We start from the raw sequence: 15,089 nt of genomic DNA, 5'->3' as shown, positions 1-15,089 counted from the left end.
GTGAAACCCAGGATAATCTTACAGGACAGAAACCAGTGTCTAGAGAGAATGTAGCAGGCCTTCCAAAGTTTGAGGGGCAAGACAGAAACCGACAAGAAATCGAGAAAAAGGAAAACTATCCTACCTGGAAAGGGTGAGGAGTCAGACTGGCCTGAGATGGCTCTGAAACTCTGTGTGCACGCAGGTTGTCAGGACAACTTCGAATTTTGAGGTTGTTTATGACATCACGAGGATCATGTCCGCCAAGATGGCCACACGGTTACAGACCGAGGATTGGCCTAGGCTAGGCTATTAAAGGGAGGGATACCCAGAAACAGCTTTGAGAAACAGAAAGCGGACACAGAAACTGGAAGGCATAAAACAGACGCTGATTCGAGGGGTAAGAAAGGGATCCTTGGCAAGAAGCGAGAATAGAGGGACAAGCCCCGAGAGGAGAACGTTGTCATCTGTTCAAGTCTATGGGGAGGCCATGCTGATTCAAGCTTGCAACTTGATTGGAAGCAAGAGGCCGGACTTGGGCCTTATCAGACCTACGTGGTCCTTCTGCCTTAAGCATAAGCCAAAGTCAAGAATGAGGTCTTGAGGACGTTGAAGAGAAGCCTCGATGCCTCCTTTCCTAGGCCCCTGGCATTCTTTGCAGATCAGTCTCACTTTCCATAGCTCTGGCGTCACAGGGGCCCACTGGGTACATGCTAATGTGTCCCAAGACATGTCTTGGAAGCCTTGAAGGAATGGAGCCCTGTCACGCTTGGGCTATGTCTCTTTGTTTGCAAGTGCTCTACAAGGGTGCTGAAAAGCACCCTTTTCCACAGGCCTTCGTTCCTTCGTGAAGGCTGCCCTCCCAGGCTAGTGTGCTCAGTTTGCCTCCATCGAAATTCTCTCCCCCTACCTCTTGCCGTAGAAGGATTATGGATTATGCATTTTGACACCACATGTAAGGAAGTGGGCTGAAAATGAGAACATTACAATTCTGTTTCAAGAAAAATAAACAGGCGTGGGCTGAGGATGTAAGGCAAACAAATGGCACAGCCTATAGTAATAAAGGAAGCCCGTATCTAGACGGCACCTGGGGGAACGTTCCAGGATCAGGGGTGAAGTTCGAAACTTCCCAAATCCGGAAAGGAGACAGAAAAATATCTTTCCTGGAGAGAGGAATTCATCAGATTCGTCTAATTTGTCTTGGAAACATTGTGTCCGTGAAGGGGGATGCCAGGACCACCTCGAGTTTGGAGTTTCTGACCTCAGGATGTCAAACCAACCCAGATGACCACGTGTCCCCAGTGCTTAGTTTGACCCAGGCTAGGACAGCAAAGACTCCTTCAAGTGACCGGTGCAAATTCAAAGACAACAACCAAGAGTCACGAAAGCTCTCACACCTCGGCCTAGAGAACATACGGTGATTCCAGAAATGCAAAACGAATCACTTGGAATGAAGGGGAACGGACTGATAAGCATGTCTAAGGGGGATAGCTGAGAAATACCATGACGATTCTCCTATGGAAAAGAGACAAAGGTCCCAGAAAATGGAAGGCGAACAGAAATCACCCCGGATAACCCACAATGAAAGATGATGTCCGTCTTTAGACAAACTCTGCTGGAACGTTTGAAAGGCAGAGAAATTCACAAGCCAAAAGACGGCAGCGAAGGTCAAGGCTGGGCTAAGTGGGAAGGGTGAGTTATGAGACTGCTCCAAGCGGGCCAGGAAACCGTGTGTCCGTGAAGCTTGCCGGGACAGCAGAGACACGATTCTGACAAATCCTCTGACATCGCAGTGGACCCGAAAAACAACCTGGCCTCATCTACACAGTGCCAGACTTGGGCTCAAGTAGCATATTCAAGTCCCATTGCCCTCAACTGCAGGTTGCCAACGGAACATGAAAGGGGCCGGCCGGTGGTGCAGCGGTGAGGTCCGCACCTTCTGGGTCGGTGGCCCGGGGTGGGCCGGGTGGAACCTCGGGTGAGCCTGCTCACCACTGCTTCAGGCCTTCTGGGGCAGGCGTCCGAGGTAGTGTAGAGGCAGATGGGAAGGGACGTTAGACAGGGCCAGACTTCCACAGCAAAGACAGGAGCATTGCCAGCAGATGTGAGCTCAGCGATGCACTTCTGCCAGAACAAAACCGATTCAAAGTTGCAAAGCATAGAGAAACTGAAGCTGAAAAGAAAAAGTGAAAAACTGCATGCCAGTGAGAAGGATGAGATCTCTATGAAGAAACTTAGCAAAACAGGTGAAAGCCATGGCAATGGAAAACTAACAAACGTTGGGGTGAAGAAATTCAAGAGGACACAAGGAGAAAGAAGGAGATTCCAGGATCTAGGAGTGGAAGCATCAACACACTGGAAACGTCCCTACCAGAGCAAGGAACCTCTGGATTCCATGCAATCCCAGTCAAAGTTGCAGCAATGTTTCCCACAGAGACAGAAGAGGGAATCCTGAAGCTTCTAGCCAGCAACAAGAGACCCTGACTAGGCAAAGGAATCCTCAGGAAAACGAAAAAAGCAGGACGTGGCACACTTTCCGATTTCAACATATAGGACGAAGCACTAGGTACCGAGACGGCACAGTCTGGGCCCCAAAACAGGCACACAGACCCATGCAACAGAATCGAGAACCCAGAGCCCAACTCAAACGTACATGGACAGCCCATTTTCGACCAGGGAGCCAAGAGGAGACAGCGGAGAAAGGAGAGCCTCTACCATAAACGGTGCTGGGAAGCCTGCACAGCCACATGGAACACAACGAGAGTACACCATGATGTTACACCTGGCACACACACCACCTGAAATGGATCACAGCTTTGAATGGCAGACTTGAAACCGTGAACCTTGTAGCAGAAGACCTAGGCAGAGTGCTCTTTGCCATCTGTCTGAGCCGGCTGTTTGGAAGAAGCAAGTCCGACTGGGCCAGGGCAACCAAGTCAACAAGAAACCAACGGGACCACGTCAAATGCGGACGCTTCTGCCCAGTGAAGGAAACCATCGACTGAATGGAAAGATAGCACAACGACTGGGGGAGGATGTTTGCAAACCACACATCGGACAAGGGGTGGAAAGCCCAAAGATGCAATCAACTCGCACGTCCCCAGAAGAAAAAAAAAACAACAAGCCAATGAAAACCTGGGCAGAAGATGGAAACAGAGATTTCTGCCAAGAAGATCGAAAGAGGGCCAACGGGTGCATGAACACTTGTTCACCGTCATTAAGTCTCAGGCCAATGCAAGTGCAAACTGCAAGGGCACAGCAGCTCACTGTGGTCAGAATGGCTATAAGGAAGCAGACAGGAAGCCACAAGTGTCAGAGAGGAGGTGGAGAGAAGGGAAGCCTCCCGCACCGTTGGTGGGAGTGCAGACCGGTGCAGCCACTACGCCAAGCGGTGTGGAACTGCCTCAGAACTTGAAGAATCCATGTCCCATATGATCCAGCTATTCCTCTGCGGCGTGTTGATCCAAAGAACTCGGAAACACTCCTGCCTAAAGACATGTGCACCGCTGAGTTCACCACAGCGTCGCTCCCACTACCCAAGACTTGGAAGCCTCCCTGGAGCCCAGCAAGGGACGAGTGCAGAAGGAAGATGGGCTATAGCCACGCAATGGCATACCAGTCAGCCGGAACCAAGGATGCAATCCAGCCATTTGTGACCACCAGAATGGCTGGGAGGGTTTTAGGGAAGTGAAACAAGCCCCAGGGAGCAAGGCAAGTACCGTAGGACCTCACTTAAGAGGAGAAGCAAAAACAAGCGGTCAGGAACAGGTGGCACGGGACATTTGATTGGGGGTTCCCAGAGACAAAGCGGGGAGGTGTGAGAGGGTGAAACAGATGATGAGGCACAAGTGTGTGGTGAGGGCCTGCTATTAGGCTTACGCAGGGGAAGATGATGTAAGCTACACGGAAGTCTACATCGATGAGGATGCAAATCGGAAAGATATAGGATGTTCTAATGCAGGGTTGCGGCAATAAATTCACCTCAAAGCAAAAATCCAAAATGGGGTCCAGAATGACGGCATAAAGCTTTGGGGCTGAAAGAGATTAGAGAAGGTGAACTTCCAAGGCTGGAAAATCACCTCAAAATGCGTACTGATGCTACAGAAAGGTAGACCATTCCAAATAGATGAAGAGCAATGCTACCCACAGCACATGCTGCCTGCGAAACCCATGCACCCACGGAAAAGGTTACCGTGCAGGATGTTACTACTAATCACCTTCACGAATAATCCAAACAGGCCCACGTGTTCCCAAGCTCAGGCAAAAGGTTGGTCCAAAAGTCCAATTCAGGGCCGGCCCTGTGGCGGAGCGGGTAAGCGCCCACGTTCCGCTTGGCTGGCCCAGGCCTCACTGTTTCACATCACGGGTGCAGATCACATTAGCAGTCTTAGGAAATATAGATTTCATGGTACGGTGCGGACAGGGATCATAAACTAAGTAGCAATGGTGAGGTCACCTTCTAATACGCACCAGAAAAAGAACCGTGAGGCTTTTACAATCCATGAACGCATCTGGTACACTTCCCCAAAGGAAGCAGGAAGGAAAACATGGGACCTGCCTAGGTGGAATCGGCAGAGTGCTAGGAGATGACACGATCATTGCGCATCAGAGGATTGCCCGGGCAACTTCAACCTGGGAGGGAGTCCAGGACTTTCTCTGGGGAACGTCCACCCACTTGGCCATCTACATAAAATGTAAGAGGTGAAACCCAGGATAATCTTACAGGACAGAAACCAGTGTCTAGAGAGAATGTAGCAGGCCTTCCAAAGTTTGAGGGGCAAGACAGAAACCGACAAGAAATCGAGAAAAAGGAAAACTATCCTACCTGGAAAGGGTGAGGAGTCAGACTGGCCTGAGATGGCTCTGAAACTCTGTGTGCACGCAGGTTGTCAGGACAACTTCGAATTTTGAGGTTGTTTATGACATCACGAGGATCATGTCCGCCAAGATGGCCACACGGTTACAGACCGAGGATTGGCCTAGGCTAGGCTATTAAAGGGAGGGATACCCAGAAACAGCTTTGAGAAACAGAAAGCGGACACAGAAACTGGAAGGCATAAAACAGACGCTGATTCGAGGGGTAAGAAAGGGATCCTTGGCAAGAAGCGAGAATAGAGGGACAAGCCCCGAGAGGAGAACGTTGTCATCTGTTCAAGTCTATGGGGAGGCCATGCTGATTCAAGCTTGCAACTTGATTGGAAGCAAGAGGCCGGACTTGGGCCTTATCAGACCTACGTGGTCCTTCTGCCTTAAGCATAAGCCAAAGTCAAGAATGAGGTCTTGAGGACGTTGAAGAGAAGCCTCGATGCCTCCTTTCCTAGGCCCCTGGCATTCTTTGCAGATCAGTCTCACTTTCCATAGCTCTGGCGTCACAGGGGCCCACTGGGTACATGCTAATGTGTCCCAAGACATGTCTTGGAAGCCTTGAAGGAATGGAGCCCTGTCACGCTTGGGCTATGTCTCTTTGTTTGCAAGTGCTCTACAAGGGTGCTGAAAAGCACCCTTTTCCACAGGCCTTCGTTCCTTCGTGAAGGCTGCCCTCCCAGGCTAGTGTGCTCAGTTTGCCTCCATCGAAATTCTCTCCCCCTACCTCTTGCCGTAGAAGGATTATGGATTATGCATTTTGACACCACATGTAAGGAAGTGGGCTGAAAATGAGAACATTACAATTCTGTTTCAAGAAAAATAAACAGGCGTGGGCTGAGGATGTAAGGCAAACAAATGGCACAGCCTATAGTAATAAAGGAAGCCCGTATCTAGACGGCACCTGGGGGAACGTTCCAGGATCAGGGGTGAAGTTCGAAACTTCCCAAATCCGGAAAGGAGACAGAAAAATATCTTTCCTGGAGAGAGGAATTCATCAGATTCGTCTAATTTGTCTTGGAAACATTGTGTCCGTGAAGGGGGATGCCAGGACCACCTCGAGTTTGGAGTTTCTGACCTCAGGATGTCAAACCAACCCAGATGACCACGTGTCCCCAGTGCTTAGTTTGACCCAGGCTAGGACAGCAAAGACTCCTTCAAGTGACCGGTGCAAATTCAAAGACAACAACCAAGAGTCACGAAAGCTCTCACACCTCGGCCTAGAGAACATACGGTGATTCCAGAAATGCAAAACGAATCACTTGGAATGAAGGGGAACGGACTGATAAGCATGTCTAAGGGGGATAGCTGAGAAATACCATGACGATTCTCCTATGGAAAAGAGACAAAGGTCCCAGAAAATGGAAGGCGAACAGAAATCACCCCTGGATAACCCACAATGAAAGATGATGTCCGTCTTTAGACAGACTCTGCTGGAACGTTTGAAAGGCAGAGAAATTCACAAGCCAAAAGACGGCAGCGAAGGTCAAGGCTGGGCTAAGTGGGAAGGGTGAGTTATGAGACTGCTCCAAGCGGGCCAGGAAACCGTGTGTCCGTGAAGCTTGCCGGGACAGCAGAGACACGATTCTGACAAATCCTCTGACATCGCAGTGGACCCGAAAAACAACCTGGCCTCATCTACACAGTGCCAGACTTGGGCTCAAGTAGCATATTCAAGTCCCATTGCCCTCAACTGCAGGTTGCCAACGGAACATGAAAGGGGCCGGCCGGTGGTGCAGCGGTGAGGTCCGCACCTTCTGGGTCGGTGGCCCGGGGTGGGCCGGGTGGAACCTCGGGTGAGCCTGCTCACCACTGCTTCAGGCCTTCTGGGGCAGGCGTCCGAGGTAGTGTAGAGGCAGATGGGAAGGGACGTTAGACAGGGCCAGACTTCCACAGCAAAGACAGGAGCATTGCCAGCAGATGTGAGCTCAGCGATGCACTTCTGCCAGAACAAAACCGATTCAAAGTTGCAAAGCATAGAGAAACTGAAGCTGAAAAGAAAAAGTGAAAAACTGCATGCCAGTGAGAAGGATGAGATCTCTATGAAGAAACTTAGCAAAACAGGTGAAAGCCATGGCAATGGAAAACTAACAAACGTTGGGGTGAAGAAATTCAAGAGGACACAAGGAGAAAGAAGGAGATTCCAGGATCTAGGAGTGGAAGCATCAACACACTGGAAACGTCCCTACCAGAGCAAGGAACCTCTGGATTCCATGCAATCCCAGTCAAAGTTGCAGCAATGTTTCCCACAGAGACAGAAGAGGGAATCCTGAAGCTTCTAGCCAGCAACAAGAGACCCTGACTAGGCAAAGGAATCCTCAGGAAAACGAAAAAAGCAGGACGTGGCACACTTTCCGATTTCAACATATAGGACGAAGCACTAGGTACCGAGACGGCACAGTCTGGGCCCCAAAACAGGCACACAGACCCATGCAACAGAATCGAGAACCCAGAGCCCAACTCAAACGTACATGGACAGCCCATTTTCGACCAGGGAGCCAAGAGGAGACAGCGGAGAAAGGAGAGCCTCTACCATAAACGGTGCTGGGAAGCCTGCACAGCCACATGGAACACAACGAGAGTACACCATGATGTTACACCTGGCACACACACCACCTGAAATGGATCACAGCCTTGAATGGCAGACTTGAAACCGTGAACCTTGTAGCAGAAGACCTAGGCAGAGTGCTCTTTGCCATCTGTCTGAGCCGGCTGTTTGGAAGAAGCAAGTCCGACTGGGCCAGGGCAACCAAGTCAACAAGAAACCAACGGGACCACGTCAAATGCGGACGCTTCTGCCCAGTGAAGGAAACCATCGACTGAATGGAAAGATAGCACAACGACTGGGGGAGGATGTTTGCAAACCACACATCGGACAAGGGGTGGAAAGCCCAAAGATGCAATCAACTCGCACGTCCCCAGAAGAAAAAAAAAACAACAAGCCAATGAAAACCTGGGCAGAAGATGGAAACAGAGATTTCTGCCAAGAAGATCGAAAGAGGGCCAACGGGTGCATGAACACTTGTTCACCGTCATTAAGTCTCAGGCCAATGCAAATGCAAACTGCAAGGGCACAGCAGCTCACTGTGGTCAGAATGGCTATAAGGAAGCAGACAGGAAGCCACAAGTGTCAGAGAGGAGGTGGAGAGAAGGGAAGCCTCCCGCACCGTTGGTGGGAGTGCAGACCGGTGCAGCCACTACGCCAAGCGGTGTGGAACTGCCTCAGAACTTGAAGAATCCATGTCCCATATGATCCAGCTATTCCTCTGCGGCGTGTTGATCCAAAGAACTCGGAAACACTCCTGCCTAAAGACATGTGCACCGCTGAGTTCACCACAGCGTCGCTCCCACTACCCAAGACTTGGAAGCCTCCCTGGAGCCCAGCAAGGGACCAGTGCAGAAGGAAGATGGGCTATAGCCACGCAATGGCATACCAGTCAGCCGGAACCAAGGATGCAATCCAGCCATTTGTGACCACCAGAATGGCTGTGAGGGTTTTAGGGAAGTGAAACAAGCCCCAGGGAGCAAGGCAAGTACCGTAGGACCTCACTTAAGAGGAGAAGCAAAAACAAGCGGTCAGGAACAGGTGGCACGGGACATTTGATTGGGGGTTCCCAGAGACAAAGCGGGGAGGTGTGAGAGGGTGAAACAGATGATGAGGCACAAGTGTGTGGTGAGGGCCTGCTATTAGGCTTACGCAGGGGAAGATGATGTAAGCTACACGGAAGTCTACATCGATGAGGATGCAAATCGGAAAGATATAGGATGTTCTAATGCAGGGTTGCGGCAATAAATTCACCTCAAAGCAAAAATCCAAAATGGGGTCCAGAATGACGGCATAAAGCTTTGGGGCTGAAAGAGATTAGAGAAGGTGAACTTCCAAGGCTGGAAAATCACCTCAAAATGCGTACTGATGCTACAGAAAGGTAGACCATTCCAAATAGATGAAGAGCAATGCTACCCACAGCACATGCTGCCTGCGAAACCCATGCACCCACGGAAAAGGTTACCGTGCAGGATGTTACTACTAATCACCTTCACGAATAATCCAAACAGGCCCACGTGTTCCCAAGCTCAGGCAAAAGGTTGGTCCAAAAGTCCAATTCAGGGCCGGCCCTGTGGCGGAGCGGGTAAGCGCCCACGTTCCGCTTGGCCGGCCCAGGCCTCACTGTTTCACATCACGGGTGCAGATCACATTAGCAGTCTTAGGAAATATAGATTTCATGGTACGGTGCGGACAGGGATCATAAACTAAGTAGCAATGGTGAGGTCACCTTCTAATACGCACCAGAAAAAGAACCGTGAGGCTTTTACAATCCATGAACGCATCTGGTACACTTCCCCAAAGGAAGCAGGAAGGAAAACATGGGACCTGCCTAGGTGGAATCGGCAGAGTGCTAGGAGATGACACGATCATTGCGCATCAGAGGATTGCCCGGGCAACTTCAACCTGGGAGGGAGTCCAGGACTTTCTCTGGGGAACGTCCACCCACTTGGCCATCTACATAAAATGTAAGAGGTGAAACCCAGGATAATCTTACAGGACAGAAACCAGTGTCTAGAGAGAATGTAGCAGGCCTTCCAAAGTTCGAGGGGCAACACAGAAACCGACAAGAAATCGAGAAAAAGGAAAACTATCCTACCTGGAGAGGGTGAGGAGTCAGACTGGCCTGAGATGGCTCTGAAACTCTGTGTGCACGCAGGTTGTCAGGACAACTTCGAATTTTGAGGTTGTTTATGACATCACGAGGATCATGTCCGCCAAGATGGCCACACGGTTACAGACCGAGGATTGGCCTAGGCTAGGCTATTAAAGGGAGGGATACCCAGAAACAGCTTTGAGAAACAGAAAGCGGACACAGAAACTGGAAGACATAAAACAGACGCTGATTCGAGGGGTAAGAAAGGGATCCTTGGCAAGAAGCGAGAATAGAGGGACAAGCCCCGAGAGGAGAACGTTGTCATCTGTTCAAGTCTATGGGGAGGCCATGCTGATTCAAGCTTGCAACTTGATTGGAAGCAAGAGGCCGGACTTGGGCCTTATCAGACCTACGTGGTCCTTCTGCCTTAAGCATAAGCCAAAGTCAAGAATGAGGTCTTGAGGACGTTGAAGAGAAGCCTCGATGCCTCCTTTCCTAGGCCCCTGGCATTCTTTGCAGATCAGTCTCACTTTCCATAGCTCTGGCGTCACAGGGGCCCACTGGGTACATGCTAATGTGTCCCAAGACATGTCTTGGAAGCCTTGAAGGAATGGAGCCCTGTCACGCTTGGGCTATGTCTCTTTCTTTGGAAGTGCTCTACAAGGGTGCTGAAAAGCACCCTTTTCCACAGGCCTTCATTCCTTCGTGAAGGCTGCCCTCCCAGGCTAGTGTGCTCAGTTTGCCTCCATCGAAATTCTCTCCCCCTACCTCTTGCCGTAGAAGGATTAAGGATTATGCATTTTGACACCACATGTAAGGAAGTGGGCTGAAAATGAGAACATTACAATTCTGTTTCAAGAAAAATAAACAGGCGTGGGCTGAGGATGTAAGGCAAACAAATGGCACAGCCTATAGTAATAAAGGAAGCCCGTATCTAGACGGCACCTGGGGGAACGTTCCAGGATCAGGGGTGAAGTTCGAAACTTCCCAAATCCGGAAAGGAGACAGAAAAATATCTTTCCTGGAGAGAGGAATTCATCAGATTCGTCTAATTTGTCTTGGAAACATTGTGTCCGTGAAGGGGGATGCCAGGACCACCTCGAGTTTGGAGTTTCTGACCTCAGGATGTCAAACCAACCCAGATGACCACGTGTCCCCAGTGCTTAGTTTGACCCAGGCTAGGACAGCAAAGACTCCTTCAAGTGACCGGTGCAAATTCAAAGACAACAACCAAGAGTCACGAAAGCTCTCACACCTCGGCCTAGAGAACATACGGTGATTCCAGAAATGCAAAACGAATCACTTGGAATGAAGGGGAACGGACTGATAAGCATGTCTAAGGGGGATAGCTGAGAAATACCATGACGATTCTCCTATGGAAAAGAGACAAAGGTCCCAGAAAATGGAAGGCGAACAGAAATCACCCCTGGATAACCCACAATGAAAGATGATGTCCGTCTTTAGACAGACTCTGCTGGAACGTTTGAAAGGCAGAGAAATTCACAAGCCAAAAGACGGCAGCGAAGGTCAAGGCTGGGCTAAGTGGGAAGGGTGAGTTATGAGACTGCTCCAAGCGGGCCAGGAAACCGTGTGTCCGTGAAGCTTGCCGGGACAGCAGAGACACGATTCTGACAAATCCTCTGACATCGCAGTGGACCCGAAAAACAACCTGGCCTCATCTACACAGTGCCAGACTTGGGCTCAAGTAGCATATTCAAGTCCCATTGCCCTCAACTGCAGGTTGCCAACGGAACATGAAAGGGGCCGGCCGGTGGTGCAGCGGTGAGGTCCGCACCTTCTGGGTCGGTGGCCCGGGGTGGGCCGGGTGGAACCTCGGGTGAGCCTGCTCACCACTGCTTCAGGCCTTCTGGGGCAGGCGTCCGAGGTAGTGTAGAGGCAGATGGGAAGGGACGTTAGACAGGGCCAGACTTCCACAGCAAAGACAGGAGCATTGCCAGCAGATGTGAGCTCAGCGATGCACTTCTGCCAGAACAAAACCGATTCAAAGTTGCAAAGCATAGAGAAACTGAAGCTGAAAAGAAAAAGTGAAAAACTGCATGCCAGTGAGAAGGATGAGATCTCTATGAAGAAACTTAGCAAAACAGGTGAAAGCCATGGCAATGGAAAACTAACAAACGTTGGGGTGAAGAAATTCAAGAGGACACAAGGAGAAAGAAGGAGATTCCAGGATCTAGGAGTGGAAGCATCAACACACTGGAAACGTCCCTACCAGAGCAAGGAACCTCTGGATTCCATGCAATCCCAGTCAAAGTTGCAGCAATGTTTCCCACAGAGACAGAAGAGGGAATCCTGAAGCTTCTAGCCAGCAACAAGAGACCCTGACTAGGCAAAGGAATCCTCAGGAAAACGAAAAAAGCAGGACGTGGCACACTTTCCGATTTCAACATATAGGACGAAGCACTAGGTACCGAGACGGCACAGTCTGGGCCCCAAAACAGGCACACAGACCCATGCAACAGAATCGAGAACCCAGAGCCCAACTCAAACGTACATGGACAGCCCATTTTCGACCAGGGAGCCAAGAGGAGACAGCGGAGAAAGGAGAGCCTCTACCATAAACGGTGCTGGGAAGCCTGCACAGCCACATGGAACACAACGAGAGTACACCATGATGTTACACCTGGCACACACACCACCTGAAATGGATCAAAGCCTTGAATGGCAGACTTGAAACCGTGAACCTTGTAGCAGAAGACCTAGGCAGAGTGCTCTTTGCCATCTGTCTGAGCCGGCTGTTTGGAAGAAGCAAGTCCGACTGGGCCAGGGCAACCAAGTCAACAAGAAACCAACGGGACCACGTCAAATGCGGACGCTTCTGCCCAGTGAAGGAAACCATCGACTGAATGGAAAGATAGCACAACGACTGGGGGAGGATGTTTGCAAACCACACATCGGACAAGGGGTGGAAAGCCCAAAGATGCAATCAACTCGCACGTCCCCAGAAGAAAAAAAAAACAACAAGCCAATGAAAACCTGGGCAGAAGATGGAAACAGAGATTTCTGCCAAGAAGATCGAAAGAGGGCCAACGGGTGCATGAACACTTGTTCACCGTCATTAAGTCTCAGGCCAATGCAAATGCAAACTGCAAGGGCACAGCAGCTCACTGTGGTCAGAATGGCTATAAGGAAGCAGACAGGAAGCCACAAGTGTCAGAGAGGAGGTGGAGAGAAGGGAAGCCTCCCGCACCGTTGGTGGGAGTGCAGACCGGTGCAGCCACTACGCCAAGCGGTGTGGAACTGCCTCAGAACTTGAAGAATCCATGTCCCATATGATCCAGCTATTCCTCTGCGGCGTGTTGATCCAAAGAACTCGGAAACACTCCTGCCTAAAGACATGTGCACCGCTGAGTTCACCACAGCGTCGCTCCCACTACCCAAGACTTGGAAGCCTCCCTGGAGCCCAGCAAGGGACCAGTGCAGAAGGAAGATGGGCTATAGCCGCGCAATGGCATACCAGTCAGCCGGAACCAAGGATGCAATCCAGCCATTTGTGACCACCAGAATGGCTGGGAGGGTTTTAGGGAAGTGAAACAAGCCCCAGGGAGCAAGGCAAGTACCGTAGGACCTCACTTAAGAGGAGAAGCAAAAACAAGCGGTCAGGAACAGGTGGCACGGGACATTTGATTGGGGGTTCCCAGAGACAAAGCGGGGAGGTGTGAGAGGGTGAAACAGATGATGAGGCACAAGTGTGTGGTGAGGGCCTGCTATTAGGCTTACGCAGGGGAAGATGATGTAAGCTACACGGAAGTCTACATCGATGAGGATGCAAATCGGAAAGATATAGGATGTTCTAATGCAGGGTTGCGGCAATAAATTCACCTCAAAGCAAAAATCCAAAATGGGGTCCAGAATGACGGCATAAAGCTTTGGGGCTGAAAGAGATTAGAGAAGGTGAACTTCCAAGGCTGGAAAATCACCTCAAAATGCGTACTGATGCTACAGAAAGGTAGACCATTCCAAATAGATGAAGAGCAATGCTACCCACAGCACATGCTGCCTGCGAAACCCATGCACCCACGGAAAAGGTTACCGTGCAGGATGTTACTACTAATCACCTTCACGAATAATCCAAACAGGCCCACGTGTTCCCAAGCTCAGGCAAAAGGTTGGTCCAAAAGTCCAATTCAGGGCCGGCCCTGTGGCGGAGCGGGTAAGCGCCCACGTTCCGCTTGGCCGGCCCAGGCCTCACTGTTTCACATCACGGGTGCAGATCACATTAGCAGTCTTAGGAAATATAGATTTCATGGTACGGTGCGGACAGGGATCATAAACTAAGTAGCAATGGTGAGGTCACCTTCTAATACGCACCAGAAAAAGAACCGTGAGGCTTTTACAATCCATGAACGCATCTGGTACACTTCCCCAAAGGAAGCAGGAAGGAAAACATGGGACCTGCCTAGGTGGAATCGGCAGAGTGCTAGGAGATGACACGATCATTGCGCATCAGAGGATTGCCCGGGCAACTTCAACCTGGGAGGGAGTCCAGGACTTTCTCTGGGGAACGTCCACCCACTTGGCCATCTACATAAAATGTAAGAGGTGAAACCCAGGATAATCTTACAGGACAGAAACCAGTGTCTAGAGAGAATGTAGCAGGCCTTCCAAAGTTCGAGGGGCAACACAGAAACCGACAAGAAATCGAGAAAAAGGAAAACTATCCTACCTGGAAAGGGTGAGGAGTCAGACTGGCCTGAGATGGCTCTGAAACTCTGTGTGCACGCAGGTTGTCAGGACAACTTCGAATTTTGAGGTTGTTTATGACATCACGAGGATCATGTCCGCCAAGATGGCCACACGGTTACAGACCGAGGATTGGCCTAGGCTAGGCTATTAAAGGGAGGGATACCCAGAAACAGCTTTGAGAAACAGAAAGCGGACACAGAAACTGGAAGGCATAAAACAGACGCTGATTCGAGGGGTAAGAAAGGGATCCTTGGCAAGAAGCGAGAATAGAGGGACAAGCCCCGAGAGGAGAACGTTGTCATCTGTTCAAGTCTATGGGGAGGCCATGCTGATTCAAGCTTGCAACTTGATTGGAAGCAAGAGGCCGGACTTGGGCCTTATCAGACCTACGTGGTCCTTCTGCCTTAAGCATAAGCCAAAGTCAAGAATGAGGTCTTGAGGACGTTGAAGAGAAGCCTCGATGCCTCCTTTCCTAGGCCCCTGGCATTCTTTGCAGATCAGTCTCACTTTCCATAGCTCTGGCGTCACGGGGGCCCACTGGGTACATGCTAATGTGTCCCAAGACATGTCTTGGAAGCCTTGAAGGAATGGAGCCCTGTCACGCTTGGGCTATGTCTCTTTGTTTGGAAGTGCTCTACAAGGGTGCTGAAAAGCACCCTTTTCCACAGGCCTTCGTTCCTTCGTGAAGGCTGCCCTCCCAGGCTAGTGTGCTCAGTTTGCCTCCATCGAAATTCTCTCCCCCTACCTCTTGCCGTAGAAGGATTATGGATTATGCATTTTGACACCACATGTAAGGAAGTGGGCTGAAAATGAGAACATTACAATTCTGTTTCAAGAAAAATAAACAGGCGTGGGCTGAGGATGTAAGGCAAACAAATGGCACAGCCTATAGTAATAAAGGAA

Source organism: Equus asinus, chromosome 1, assembly GCF_041296235.1.
Source record: "Equus asinus isolate D_3611 breed Donkey chromosome 1, EquAss-T2T_v2, whole genome shotgun sequence".
In the NCBI taxonomy this organism is placed as follows: domain Eukaryota; kingdom Metazoa; phylum Chordata; class Mammalia; order Perissodactyla; family Equidae; genus Equus; species Equus asinus.
This window is presented reverse-complemented; position numbering follows the sequence as displayed.